This window comes from Protopterus annectens, chromosome 11.part0 (assembly GCF_019279795.1).
Source record: "Protopterus annectens isolate FY-2018-M chromosome 11.part0, PAN1.0, whole genome shotgun sequence".
NCBI lineage: Eukaryota > Metazoa > Chordata > Ceratodontiformes > Protopteridae > Protopterus > Protopterus annectens.
Window position 1 is genome coordinate 1,101,887,389 of NC_056745.1, and position 14,702 is coordinate 1,101,902,090.

The 14,702-nt window shown below is 43.7% G+C and overlaps 1 protein-coding gene across 4 annotated transcripts in view; it reads right to left on the reverse strand.

Moving 5' to 3' along the window:
- The window catches only part of PTPRO (protein tyrosine phosphatase receptor type O), a 1,723,724-nt gene that overhangs the window by 512,433 nt on the left and 1,196,589 nt on the right, over window positions 1-14,702 (reverse strand). The window lies entirely within an intron of this gene.

The window sequence follows — 14,702 nt, forward strand, 5'->3', positions numbered from 1 at the left end:
CATTGCTCAATGACATTGCATTTTGCTCGTGTTAGTACTGCTGCCCTCAAGAATTTTGCTGCTCAATGACACTGCATTTTCTCATATCTGTATTGTTGTATTATGACTCTTTTATTGCTTAATGACATTGCATTTTTCCCTTGTTTGTATTGCTGCATTATAAAGCTTTACTGCTCATTGATACTGCCTTCTTTGTGCATGTTTTAATGTCAAGACCTTCATCTTTTGAGTTCTGGGGAAGAGGGTGAATGTATGTTTTCATTGCATGCATATTCTCACCTTGCCTTATTGCTAACTGGTGCACTGTTGAAATAATTTGTTTATGGTTGTGCTATTGCCTTTTTAAACTAGATGTGTCACCTAGAATAAAATCTGTCCCTCTTTCCACCTTGGTGTGTTGGGCCTTAGGGGTGTCACCAGCGTCAGGTAGGAAGGAAACCATATCTCTTCAGCTACACCTGTGGGTGCGCTACATTTGGGGGCTTGTCCAGGATCTCCTGTACTGCTTTGGACTCCACCCTATTTCCCTGTACATGTGGAAAGCAAATCCAGCAGAAACATGAACCCAGAAGTAGTTGCTAAGTGGTGCAAACAGCACAATGCTCAGTCAGAGCATTGCTTAGTTCTGGTGTTGTCAGGGCTCACATGAACTGATATGCAAATACATCAAGTCACAGGATCCTTGCCAGTTGTGGGGCATGGATTTTTGTTGGACAGCACTGTGGACCCTACCGAGGAGAGCATAGTGGCCTTATTAGAATGGAAAAGTCCTTTAGTGTATGAGCACATACCTTTGAGTGTACAAATTTCAGGTGAGAGTGCAGTCTGTGTGGTAATCCCTGAGAAGTGCACTACCTATGCAACAGAGAAAATACCTGTGGAAGCTACCAAGTAGGTCAGAACCTTACACCAGAAGCTGCAGCTTCACTGCCCATAAATACTATAGGGCCTGCAGTTTTGAATGATTTGGGAAGCACTATAGAAAAATACTTAAAGCCTACACAGCCATTCACTGAGTTTGGCTACTGCAAATTGCGTTTCTTTTCTGGCAATCAACCCACACCTCAGGGAGAGTAAGATTTTGAATCCTGGATGGATCAGGCTTCACAAGCCCTAGAAGAGTGGGATATCCCAGAATCTCAGAAGAAGCAGCGAATAGCTGAAAGTCTAAAGGGATTAGCTGCAGACACCATATGCAACCTAAGGATGGGAAGCAAGATTGCACAGCCAAGAACTATTTAGGAGTACTGCAGGATGTGTTTGGAAGGACCAAGAGGGCTGCTGACCTACTGTATCAGTTTGAAAATACATACCAAGAAGTTGGTGAGAACCTATCTGATTACATTAAGCGATTAGATAAAATTCTCCACCAGATCATCCTAAAGAAGGGGGTGGATCCGAAAGTAGCTGACCAAGTATGGATCGGATAAATTTTACAGGGAGCTCAAGTTATGGACCACATTGTGTGGAAAATGAGGATGAGAAATAGGGAAGAGACTCTTATTCTCAGTTGGTTAAAGAGGTGAGGGAAGAGGAAGCCCTGTTGGAAGCCAAATCTCAGTGTTCAACAGCAACTAAAACAGTGAGTGAACACCACCAGGAGCCTATAGTCGTGTTCACTACTCAAGCAGGAATCATGGCCCAGAGTGTCCGCAATGTAGAGGTGTCACAGTTGCAGATGCAGGTGTCTTCCTTGACTGACACCATAGCTCAAGTTATCAAGACAGCTGCAGTACTGCAGAAAGCCATGGTAACTTTAGCTGAAGGGAGGAATACATCAGCTAAAACCTCCACGAAAGGACTCAGGGAAGAACCAAATCAGCCAATGCTCAGAGTTCCTACTGGATTTTGTTTTCTCTGTGGAGATGCAGGGCATATAAAGGAAAAGTGTCCTAATGCAGAGAACTTGAAAAGAGTAAATTAACTATTATTGGCTAGTGCAATGAAGGGAAACTTCAAAGGGCTTCAGTGAAGCAGCCAGCTGAGTGCCCAGTTACAAAGAGCTCCATAAAATCTAACATCAAGAGACAGCATCCTGGATCTCCTTTCCACACTAACTCTTGTAATAAGGGAGAGAGACTACCTACTATGCACACTTCCAGCTCATCTGAGGTGAACAACTGAATTGGAAAACCATCTCAGCCAAAATCCCAGCATCTCAGTCTGCAAAACATTACTAAGCAAGAGTCTTATCCGTTAAAATGGCGAGGTCAACTGGTGGTACCTCAACCACATGCTGACTGCCGTACAGCTGAACAACACCGGAAACAGAAACTACTCGATGGCCTTCTGGGACCGTCCCCTGTTGTGTCAGTAAAAATAGAAAGAGTGTATAGTAAAGCACTGTTGGATACTGGTGCACAAATCACCCTTCTGTACAGAGACTTCTACCAAAAATACTTAAAACATTTGCCACTTAAAAAGTTAGAAGATTTGGAGATTTGGGGGCTAAGTGACACGAGGTTGCCTTATGATGGTTATGTTTCACTCAAGTTAGAATTTCCCACTTCAGTTGTTGGGTCAACAGAAGTTTTTGAAACACTCACTGTTGTGTGCCCCAGGCCAAAAGGAAAGGATTCTGCATCTATTTTAGTGTGGACAAATACTGACCACGTCAGAAGAATGCTAATGCCTCAGTTGACCCAGGAACACCCAACACTACATCCTCTCCTGAGACCAGTTTTATGTTCCCTTCAAAGGGAGAAGGATAGTGAGAAAGATGAAATTGGTCATGTGTGGACCCTGTCTGGGAAAGAGCATATAATTCATCCTGGTCAGGTCACCTGCTTGAGAGCCAAAGTGAGGATGTGTGAACAAACAGTTTCCTTTCATCTCATGATGGAAACAGATCCAGAAAGTGACTTGGCACCGGGGCTGGAACTAGTCCCAGAAGTCTGGCCTGTGGACAAGTTAAAGCATCCTTATGACACTTTGCTTGTGTGGTTGAAAAATAGAGGAAGTACTCCCATTGTCCTGCATTCACAAGTGTGTTTGGGAAATGTTTATGCTGCAACTCCCTTACCTGCTTCTGTGTTGACAAGGAATGACAGCAGAGCCAACAAGTTGAAGTTGGAAGATATTGAGATAGGAGGTGGTCTCTTGCCCCCTGCGTGGCTAACCAGAGTTAAAGAGCTACTAATGAAAAAGAAAAATCATTTTTCTACTAGTGAACTAGATGTGGGCTGTGCAAAAAGTGCAGAACACCGAATAAGAGTAAAAGAGGACCGTCCCTTCAGGGAATGTTCTAGAAGAGTAGCTCCAGGAGACCTGGAGGACTTAAGAAAACATTTGGAAGAACTAAAAGCCACAGGGATAATTTGAGAGTCAAGAAGTCCATATGCCTCTCCCATTGTCATTGTCAAGAAAAAGAATGGGTCAATTCGCATGTGTGTTGACTATCGTACTCTGAATCAGCGAACCATTCCAGACCGCGCTACACAACTCCCCGGATTGAAGATGCTCTAAATTGCCTGATGGGCAGTAAGTGGTTCAGTGTGCTAGACTTAAGGAGTGGACACTATCAAATCCCTATGTACCCAGAAGATAAAGAGAAGACTGCTTTCATCACCCCTTTGGGATTTTTTGAGTTTGATCACTTACCTCATGGTCTATCAAATACAATGGAAATTTTCAGAGAATCATGGAAAGAACAGTTGGAGACATGCATCTCCTGGAAGTCTACCTGGATGACATCACTGTCATTGGGAGGACCCTAGAGAAGCATGAAAAAAGATTGATGAAGGTACTGGACAGGACTGAGAAGGAAGGCCTGAAGTTGTCATTGGACAAATGCAAGTTCTTCCAGCCTTCAGTGACCTATGTGGGACATGTAGTGTCTGCAAATGGAATATCCACAGATCCCAGCAAAGGTGAAGCAGTGACATCTTGGCCCAGACCCAAAACTATCACAGAGCTGCGATCTTTCCTGGGATTCTCCGGTTACTATAGAAGATTTGTGGAAGGATTTTCAAAGGTAGCAAGACCCCTCAACCATTTGACCCGAAATGATGAGGAAGCAGATGAAACAGATGAAGATATCGTTGTGAAAAAGCCTAAGGGACCAAGAGGTTCTAAAAAACTCATCTAGAGTCATTGGGCTCCTGAGTGTGAAGAGTCATTTGAACAGCTTAAGTATTGCCTCACACATGCCTCTGTGCTGGCATATGCTGACTCAACAAAGCCATACACTTTATATGTGGATGCTAGCAGGGATGGCTTAGGAGGAGTCCTTTACCAGTAGTATTACAAGAAGCTGAGACCTGTGTCTTTAATCAGTCAGAGTTTATCGCCCACAGAAAGAAACTAACCTGCACACAATTTGGAATTCCTTGCCTTAAAGTTGGCGGTAGTGGACAAGCTGCATGACTATCTCTATGGGGATGAATCTGAAGTGCAGACTGACAACAATCCTTTGACATACATCCAGACCACTGCAAAGCTAGATGCTATTGGCCACAGATGGAGGGCAGCTCTATGCAACTATAATTTCAGTTTGAAGTACCGCCCAGGACACGAAAATGGAGATGCTAATGGTCTGTCCAGAAGAACTCAGGGAGATTTACACCCCAGTGATGAATGGGTGGAAATTTCAGCACCAGGGGTGAGAGCTATGTGTCAAATTGCAACCTGCTATCAACACACTGAATTTTGGGCCCAGAAGTTGGGTTTGTAAGCAGCAAGCATACCCCAAGTCTACTGTAATCTGGCAATTTTGCAGGCTTCATCGCTACCAGCTTTGAGTAACAATGACCTCAGGAGAGATCAAAGAGAAGACCCCTTAGGTCAGCTGGTGGTAGCTGCTTTAGAAAAGAAACAAGTTAATATGCTTCACATGGATATTCATCCTCTGCAAGACTTTTGGCCAAAGAATGGGACAGATTCCAGATACAGAATGGACTAGTGTATAGGAAATCTACTAGTGCACTCGGCAGTGAAAAATTGCAATTGTTGCTTCCCCAGAAGTATAGAGAAGTAGTATTCTGGTCATTGCATGATGAAGATGGTCATCTTGGTTATGACAGAACTATGGGTCTGGTACAAGACAGGTTCTACTGGCCATGCATGAAGCAAGATGTTGAGGATTATTGTCGTACACGCCTTCATTGCATTCAGAGAAAGATTCTGCCGACCAGAGCTGCCTCATTGAGTCAAATGGAAAGTAGTGGACCCATGGAACTGGTCCATATAGAGTTTTTGTGCATTGAACTGGATGAAGGCTGCATCAGTAAGGTGCTGGTGTTGTACATCTTGTCCCACTTTTTATGTGGGACAAACAGTGAGACGTTTGAGGGATCGTATATACGAGCATTTATATGCTATTAAGAAGAAGGATGACAACAATGCCTTGTATAGGCATGTAAGGGACAGCACTGGTTGTAGAACTTTTAAGTTCGCAATTTTAGAGCTAGTGAATGTATCACAAAGAGGTGGATGTACTAAGTACATTTTGGGGGAGAAAGAAGTCAGGTGGCAGATTTTGTTAAATGTCACATTGCCACCTGGCATTAATGAACATATTTCTATCAAACCTATTTTGCAAGCCAAGGTGTGGATTTTAGTATCAGTTTTATTATAGTTGTTAGGTAAAAGCAAATAATATAATTATGTTTTTATCTATTAGATTATGTTTTTAGGTATTAGATCATATTTATGGTTTATGGATATGTGTAATTATGTTAGAGAGTGAACATTATACAATGTGATATTAAGCAGGTTAAAGCTAAAATGACAGCCTGTCTGCCAAGAGGAACTAAAACCCACACATAAGGTCGTTGCTATTTGTTTAAAATCTTAGCCGTATTTTACTACAGGATACGTACTCGCACTAAAGAGAGGCGTATAGGCAACAGTGGTCCCACTTTCACAAAGGTGGTGCCTTCTAGCTCTCACGGTGTCACCGGGATTCTGGAAATTACAGCCCCATAAGCTTGACGAGCCTGGTCTGCAAAGCTATGGAGAGGATCATTATGGAACTCATAAACAAAGACATTGGGGACCTACAGACATTGGATCCTACCCAATTTGGCTTTGTCAAGGGCAGATCCTGCCTTTTGAACTTGGTCAACTTTTTTGAAACAGTCACTAAGGCCATTGATGAGGGTAAGGCAGTTCACACAGCCTACCTTGACCTTGCAAAAGCCTTTGACACAATACCACACTTGGGCATCATAGACAAACTCACCAGCTTAAATGTAAACCCATATGTCACAAGATGGGTTGCAAACTGGCTCAAGGACAGAACCGACAGGGTCAGAGTTGCTGGAGCTATGTCAGACTCTAAGCCAGTCACAAGTGGTGTCCCACAGGGCTCAGTCCTGGGACCCCTCTTGTTCGGCATTTATTTTTCCGAGGTACAGGCAAACATGGGAGGATTGTGGCTGACAAAGTTCGCAGATGACTGCAAACTGGGAGCCATAATTGATACTCCAGCGGACACAAACATCCTTCAGAGAGGCCTCATAGAAATGGATAATTGGTGCCAGAGCCATGGCCTTAAGCTGAACACCAAAAAATGTATAGTCATACCCTTTGGGAAAAACAAGGTACCCACAAATTACCACATAGGTGGTAATCCATTAAGTACAGAAGAGGTAATCAGGGACCTAGGGACCCAGGTTGACAGTAACCTCTCATTTGACACTCACATTGCCAAAGTGGTTAGGAAGACCTTCTATATTGCCCACCTTATCATGAAGGGTTTCACATCTAGATCAAGAGAGGTCATTGTGCCCCTGTGCTCTTCTCTTATCAGGCCAATGATTGAGTACTATGCCCCATTTGGGATGTATCTTACCCGACACCTGCAGCAGTTAGAAAGACCCCAAAAGTTCCTCACCAAGAGGATAAAGGGTCTTAAACATATGTCATATGCTGCCCGACTGAAAAAACTCCAGCTCTATTCAGTCGCATACCGCCTACTCAGAGGTGATCTGTGCCTGGCATACAAGGCCATGTCCAATCCGGAATTAATGGACACGCTCCACCTCAGAAAATCCAAATCCATCAGAGCCACGAGAGCAAGAGACTTAAACCTCAACACAGAAATAAATAGGACGTGCTGGAGGGACAGATTTATAACTCAGAGGCTCCCTACACTCTGGAACAGAATCCCAATCCATGTTAGGCAGAGCCCCTCACTAACTCTATTCAAGAGAAATCTTGATGAGTGGATGGGAGATCGTAGGTTTACCCCGGGGGTCATCTCTGTGTCACTACTAGACAGAGGCACAGTAAACTAAACCCTAAATGGGCATAGTATTCTCATCCTAAGGGGTGGTGAACTCCACACACACTCTGGCTAGGCTTATAAATGCCCTAGGGCAGATAACCTAGTACGAACCTATGAACCTATGAACCTATGAACTCCCTTACCTGCTTCTCTTTTGACAAGGAATGAGAGCAGAGCCAACAAGTTGAAGCTGGAAGATCTTGAGATAGGACGTGGTCTCTTGCCCCCTGAATGGCTAACCAGAGTTAAAGAGCTACTAATGAAAAAGAAAAATCGTTTTTCTACTAGTGAACTAGATGTGGGCTGTGCAAAAAGTGCAGAACACCGAATAAGAGTAAAAGAGGACCGGCCTTTCTGGAGGACTTAAGAAAACATTTGGAAGAACTAAAAGCCACAGGTATAATTTGAGAGTCAATAAGTCCATATGCCTCTCCCATTGTCATTGTCAAGAAAAAGAATGGGTCAATTCGCATGTGTGTTGACTATTGTACTCTGAATCAATGAACCATTCCAGACCAGTACACCCCCGGATTGAAGATGCTCTAAATTGCCTGATGGGCAGTAAGTGGTTCAGTGTGCTAGACTTAAGGAGTGGACACTATCAAATCCCTATGCACTCAGAAGATAAAGAGAAGACTGCTTTCATCACCCCTTTGGGATTTTTTTTGAGTTTGATCACTTACCTCATGGTTTATCAAATACAATGGAAATTTTCCAGAGAATCATGGAAAGAACAGTTGGAGACATGCATCTCCTGGAAGTCCACCTGGGCAACATCATTGTCTTTGGGATGACCCTAGAGGAGCACGGAGAAAAATTGATGAAGGTATTGGACAGGACTGAGAAGGAAGGCCTGAAGTTGTCATTGGACAAATACAAGTTCTTCCAACCTTCAGTGACCTATGTGGGACATGTAGTGTGTCTGCAAATGGAATAGCCACAGATCCCAGCAAAGTTGAAGCGGTGACATCTTGGCCCAGACCCAAAACTATCACAGAGCTGTGATCTTTCCTGGGGTTCTGCAGTTACTATAGAAGGTTTGTGGAAGGATTTTCAAAGATAGTAAGACCCTTCAACCATTTGCTCAAAAATGATGAGGATGCAGATGAAACAGATGAAGATATCCTTATGAAAAAGCCTAAGGGACCAAGAGGTTCTAAAGAACTCATCAAGAGTAGTTGGGCTCCTGAGTGTGAAGAGTCATTTGAACAGCTTAAGTATTGCCTCACACATGCCCCTGTGCTGAGATATGCTGACTCCACAAAGCCATACACATTACATGTGGATGCTAGCAGGGATGGCTTAGGAGGAGTCCTTTACCAGTAGTATGACAAGAAGCTGAGACCTGTGGCTTTAATCAGTCTGAGTTTATCGCCCACAGAAAGAAACTACCCTGCACACAAGTTGGAATTCCTTGCCTTAAAGTGGGCAGTAGTGGACAAGCTGCATGACTATCTCTATGGGGCTGAATCTGAAGTGCAGACTGACAACAATCCTTTGACATACATCCAGACCACTGCAAAGCTAGATGCTACTGGAAACAGATGGAGGGCAGCTCTATGCAACTATAATTTCAGTTTGAAATACCACCCAGGACATGAAAATGGAGATGCTGATGGTCTGTCCAGAAGACCTCAGGGAGATTTACACCCCGACGATGAATGGGTGGAAATTCCAGCACCAGGGGTGAGAGTTATGTGTCAGATTGCAACCTGCTATCAACACACTGAATGTTGGGCCCAGAAGTTGGGTCTGTCTGCAGCAAGCATACCCCAAGCTTACTGTAATCTGGTCATTTTGCAGGCTTCATTGCTACAAGCTTTGAGTAACAGTGACCTCAGGAGAGATCAAAGAGAAGACCCCTTAGGTCAGCTGGTGGTAGCTGCTTTAGAGAAGAAACAAGTTTACATGCTTCACATGGATATTCATCCTCTGGAATACTTTTGTCCAAAGAATGGGACAGACTCCAGATGCAGAATGGATTAGTGTATAGGAGATCCTAGTGCACTCGGCAGTGAAAAATGGCAATTGTTGCTTCCCCAGAAGTATAGAGAAGTAGTACTCTGGTCATTGCATGGTCATCTTGGTTATGACAGAACTATGGGTCTGGTACGAGACAGGTTCTACTGGCCATGCACAAAACAAAATGTTGAGGATTACTGCTGTACATGTCTTAATTCCATTCAGGGAAAGACTCTGCCGACCAGAGCTGCCTCATTGGGTCAAATGGAAAGTAGTGGACTAATGGAACTGGTCTGTATAGATTTTCTGTGCATTGAACTGGATGAAGGCGGGATCAGTAATGTGCTGGTGGTGACAGAGAATACAGTTGTGTACACTTGCCATAAATGTAGATGTTCGAGTGTATTCACTGTTGCAGTCATTACATTTGGGTTATCTGCTTGCAGGTAGCCCTCAGTTGGCCTGATTAACAAAGTCTTGGGTCCTGCATCAGTTGCTGTCCCTTCTTCCATGATGTCAGGTCGTCAGGGGTATAAAGCATGCAGCCAACGTCATTACATCTGTTTTTCTTGCCCCACATGTCAGGTGCCCCCCTAATGGGAAGCAATTAAATCTATAAATATACAAGACCTCAAACAAAAAAGCAAATACACCAAAAAGATTTTAAGCATTGAAAAGGAGAGAAGAGGTATACTCAAATGAAGTCAGGGGGCTGGAGGGAGGGTAACCAGGACTGCAACAGTGAATTCACTGGAACATCTACATTTATGGTAAGTGTACACAACTGTACTATGTTCTTCGTGTTTCACTGTTGCAGTTATTGCATTTGGGTAGATTCCCAAAGCTAAGAATGGGAGGAGGAATTTAGATAGCATTAGGACCAGCTATAAGACCCTGCAAAACTGCAGTGGCAAAGCCAGCTCTGGATTTAGGGAAAATTGGCAAATGGTAATGCTTGGTGAAAGTATGTACAGAACTCCAGGTAGCAGCTTCTAGGATGTCCCTGGTAGGTACGCCTCTGAGAAAAGCTGTGGAGGTAGATGCAGCCCTGGTTGAGTGGGATCTGATCCCCTGTGGGATAGATTTTTCATGGTGCTTATAGCAGAAGTGAATGCAATGGCCTGCCCATTTGGATATAGTTTGCTTTGAAATAGCCTCCCCCTCTGTCCTTGCAGCAAATGCCACCAGCAGTTGTTCAGATTTCCTTTGAGGTTTAGACCTGTCCAAGTAGAATCTAAGTTGTCTGTGCACATCTAAGGAGTGCAGTATCCATTTCCCTTTGTTCTGTGGATTAGGAAAGAAGGTAGGCAAATGAATGGACTGATTAAAGGCAACAATGGATACCACCTTTGGCATGAAAGAGGGATTGGTCCTGAGGGACACCCTGTCCGCATGAAAGATGATCAAAAGCTCCACTGCCATAAGGACCTGTAATTCAGATGCATTTCTTGCTGAAGTGATGGCTAAAAGGGAAGCTGTTTTCCAAGAAAGGAATTTTAAATCTGCAGTAGCAGCTGGTTTGAAAGGTGGAAGGGTGAGTTTCTCCAATGCACAGTTAAGGTCCCAGGCTGGAGTTGGAGCTCTTCTGGGTGGTCTTAAATTTTTGGCCCCTCTGAGGAACTGCTTGAGCAGTGGAAGAGAGAAGAGGGGAGGTTCTGTATTATAATGAGCTGAAATGGCTGAGGCGTGAATTTTTATTTTGGAAAAAGACAGGCCCTTGTGAAGCATCTCAGTTAAGAATTGTAAAATCTGAGGTAAATTGGGCACTGCTGTGCTCATCCCTTGAGATTGGTTCCAGGCACAGAATCTTTTCCATTTTTCAGCATAAGATTTTCTAGTACTAGGCCTCCATGCCTCTAAAATGACATCCATCACTGGTTTACTGAGGGATGGTAAAGGAGAGATTAAGTAATTAGCCAGGCTGCAAGGTTCAGTGATAAAAGCTGAGGGTGCAGAATCTGGTTCTCCTTCTGAGACAGCAGGGTAGGAGTCTGAGGCAGGTGCCATGAGGCCAACAGTGACACACTGCGCAGGAGGGGGTACCAGTGTTGGCTTGGCCAGGCTGATGCAATCAAAATCATCCTTGGTTTGTCTTGTTTAATCTTTAGAGGTACTTTGGAGAGCAGAGGCAGAGGAGGAAAGGCATAATCTGAGCATCCACTTTCCAAGCTTGTCTGTGGGGAGTCCTTGCACAAAATTTTTCCAATTGATAGTTCTGGGGGGAGGCAAACAGGTCTATATCTGGGCTCGCCCATTTGCTTGCCAACATGTTGAAAATCCTTGTTTCCAGTTTCCACTCGTGTGGGTCCATGAGGGTTCTGCTTAGTCCATCTGCCAGTCTATTTAGTTTTCCTGGCAGGAATTGAGTTTGTAGATGTACTTGGTAGCTCAAGGCTGTGTTCCACAATGCCATGGCTAGTCTGTATAGGGGGTAAGAATGTGTACCCCCTGCTTGTTTATGTACCACAGAATAGTGGTGTTGTCCTGGAAGAATGTGGTCCTTGAAGGCTGTCAGAGCATTCTGTACAGCTAACATTTCTTTATGATTGCTGTGAAGGTGCATTTGAATTGGGTTCCATTTGCCCTGAATGCACTTCCCTGCCAGGTGCGCCCCCCATGCATAGTCTGATGCGTCTGTTGTTAGGGTTTGGGTAGTAGGGGGTAGTAGAACTCTAGATGTAGACAAGGAATGATAGGAATCATTGCTTCTAGATCCATTTATATGCTAATAAGAAGAAGGATGACAACAATGCCTTGTATAGGCATGTAAGGGACAGCACTGGTTGTAGAACTTTTAAGTTCGCAATTTTAGAGCTAGTGAATGTATCTCAAAGAGGTGGATGTACTAAGTACATTTTAGGGGAGAAAGAAATCAGGTGGCAGATTTTGTTAAATGCCACATTGCCACCTGGCATTAATGAACATATTTCTATCAAACCTATTTTGCAAGCCAAGGTGTGAATTTTAGTATCAGTTTTATTATAGTTGCTAGGTAAAAGCAAATAATATAATTATGTTTTTATCTATTAGATTATGTTTTTAGGTATTAGATCATATTTATGGTTTATGGATATGTGTAATTATGTTAGAGAGTGAACATTATACAATGTGATATTAAGCAGGTTAACTTGTATTTTGACAATACACAAGGGACTTTTATGTGATGGAGGAGACAGAAACATCTGATTGGTGGAATAATTATTTGACTTGATTAGTATTCCTATTTAAGTGTTAGGAATTTTGAATGCAATGTTCTTATGAAGTCTAATTGTATTAGATGAAAGCGTTCAACCGTTTTTAGTATTATAAACCTGGTTATTTTAATTGTATATTGTCTGTTTCGTTATATCACCCAGCCAGTGGGTTCTTGAACTCGTGCATAGTAGCTGTGTTTTTGGATTGAATAGAGTTTGGACGTCATTTTGTGCATTAATGTGCTGGTGGTGACTGACAGTACAGTTGTGTACACTTACCATAAATGTAGATGTTCGAGTGTATTCACTGTTGCAGTCATTACATTTGGGTTATCTGCTTGCAGGTAGCCCTCAGTCGGCCTGATTAACAAAGTCTTGGGTCCTGCATCAGTTCCTGTCTCTTCTTCCATGATGTCAGGTCATCAGGGGTATAAAACATGCAGCCGACGTCATTACATCAGTTTGTCTTGCCCCAGATGTGAGGTGCCCCCCTAATGGGAAGCAAATAAATCTATAAATATAGAAGGCCTCAAACAAAAAAGCAAATACACGAAAAAGCTTTTAAGCATTGAAAAGGAGAGAAGAGGTATAGCCAAACTAAGTCAGGGGGCTGGAGGGAGGGTAACCAGGACTGCAACAGTGAATTCACTCGAACATCTACATTTATGGTAAGTCTACACAACTGTACTATGTTCTTCATGTTTCACTGTTGCAGTCATTACATTTGGGTAGATTCCCAAAACTAAGGATGGGAGGAGGAATTTAGATGGCATTAGGGCCAGCTATAAGGCCCTGCAAAACTGCAGTGGCAAAGCCAGCTCTGGATTTAGAGAAAACTGGCAAATGGTAATGCTTGGTGAAAGTATGTACATAACTCCAGGTAGCAGCTTCTAGGATGTCCCTGGTAGGTACGCCTCTGAGAAAGGCTATAGAGGTAGATGCAGCACTGGTTGAGTGGGATCTGATCCCCTGTGAGATAGGTTTTCCATGGTGCTTATAGCAGAAGTGAACACAATGGCCTATCCATTTGGAGATAGTTCACTTTGAAATAGCCTACCCCTCTGTCCCTGCAGCAAATGCCACCAGCAGTTGTTCAGATTTCCTTTGAGGTTTAGACCTGTCCAAGTAGAATCTAAGTTGTCTGTGCACATCTAAGGAGTGCAGTATCCATTTCCCTTTGTTCTGTGGATTAGGAAAGAAGGTAGGCAAATGAATGGACTGATTAAAAGCCACACTGGATACCACCTTTGGCATGAAAGAGGGATTGGTCCTGAGGGACACCCTGTCCGCATGAAAGATGATGAAAGGCTCCACTGCCATAAGGGCCTGTAATTCAGACACCCTTCTTGCTGAAGTGATGGCTAAAAGGGAAGCTGTTTTCCAAGAAAGGAATTTTAAATCTGCAGTAGCAGCTGGCTCGAAAGGAGGAAGGGTGAGTTTCTCCAATACACATTTAAGGTCCCAGGCTGGAGTTGGAGCTCTTCTGGGTGGTATTAAATTTTTGGCCCCTCGGAGGAACTGCTTGAGCAGTGGAAGGGAGAAGAGGGGAGGTTCTGTGTTATAATGAGCTAAAATGGCTGAGGCGTGAATTTTTATTGAGGAAAAAGTCAGGCCCTTGTGAAGCATCTCAGTTAAGAATTGTAAAATCTGAGGTAAACTGGGCACTGCTGTGCTCATCCCTTGAGACTGGTTCCAGGCACAGAATCTTTTCCATTTTTCAGCATAAGATTTTCTAGTACTAGGCCTCCTTGCCCCTAAAATGACATCCATCACTGGTTTACTGAGGGATGGTAAAGGAGAGCTTAGGTAATTAGCCAGGCTGCTAGGTTCAGAGTTTGAAGCTGAGGGTGCAGAATCTGGTTCTCCTGCTGAGACAGCAGGGTAGGAGTCTGAGGCAGGTGCCATGGGGCCAACAGTGACACACTGTGCAGGAGGGAATGCCAGTGTTGGCGTGGCCAGGCTGGTGCAATCAAAATCATCCTTGGTTTGTCTTGTTTGATCTTTAGAGGTACTTTGGAGAGCAGGGGCAGAGGAGGAAAGGCATAAACTGATAGTTTTTTCCAGCTGAAGGACAGAACATCCACTTTCCAAGCTTGTCTGTGGGGAGTCCTTGCACAAAATGTTTCCAATTGATAGTTCTGGGGGGAGGCAAACAGGTCTATATCTGGGCTCCCCCATTTGCTTGTCAAAATGTTGAAAATCCTTGGTTCCAGTTTCCAGTCGTGTGGGTCCATGAGGGTTCTGCTTAGTCCATCTGCCAGTGTATGTAATTTTCCTGGCAGGAATTGAGCTTGTAGATGTACTTGGTAGCTCAAGGC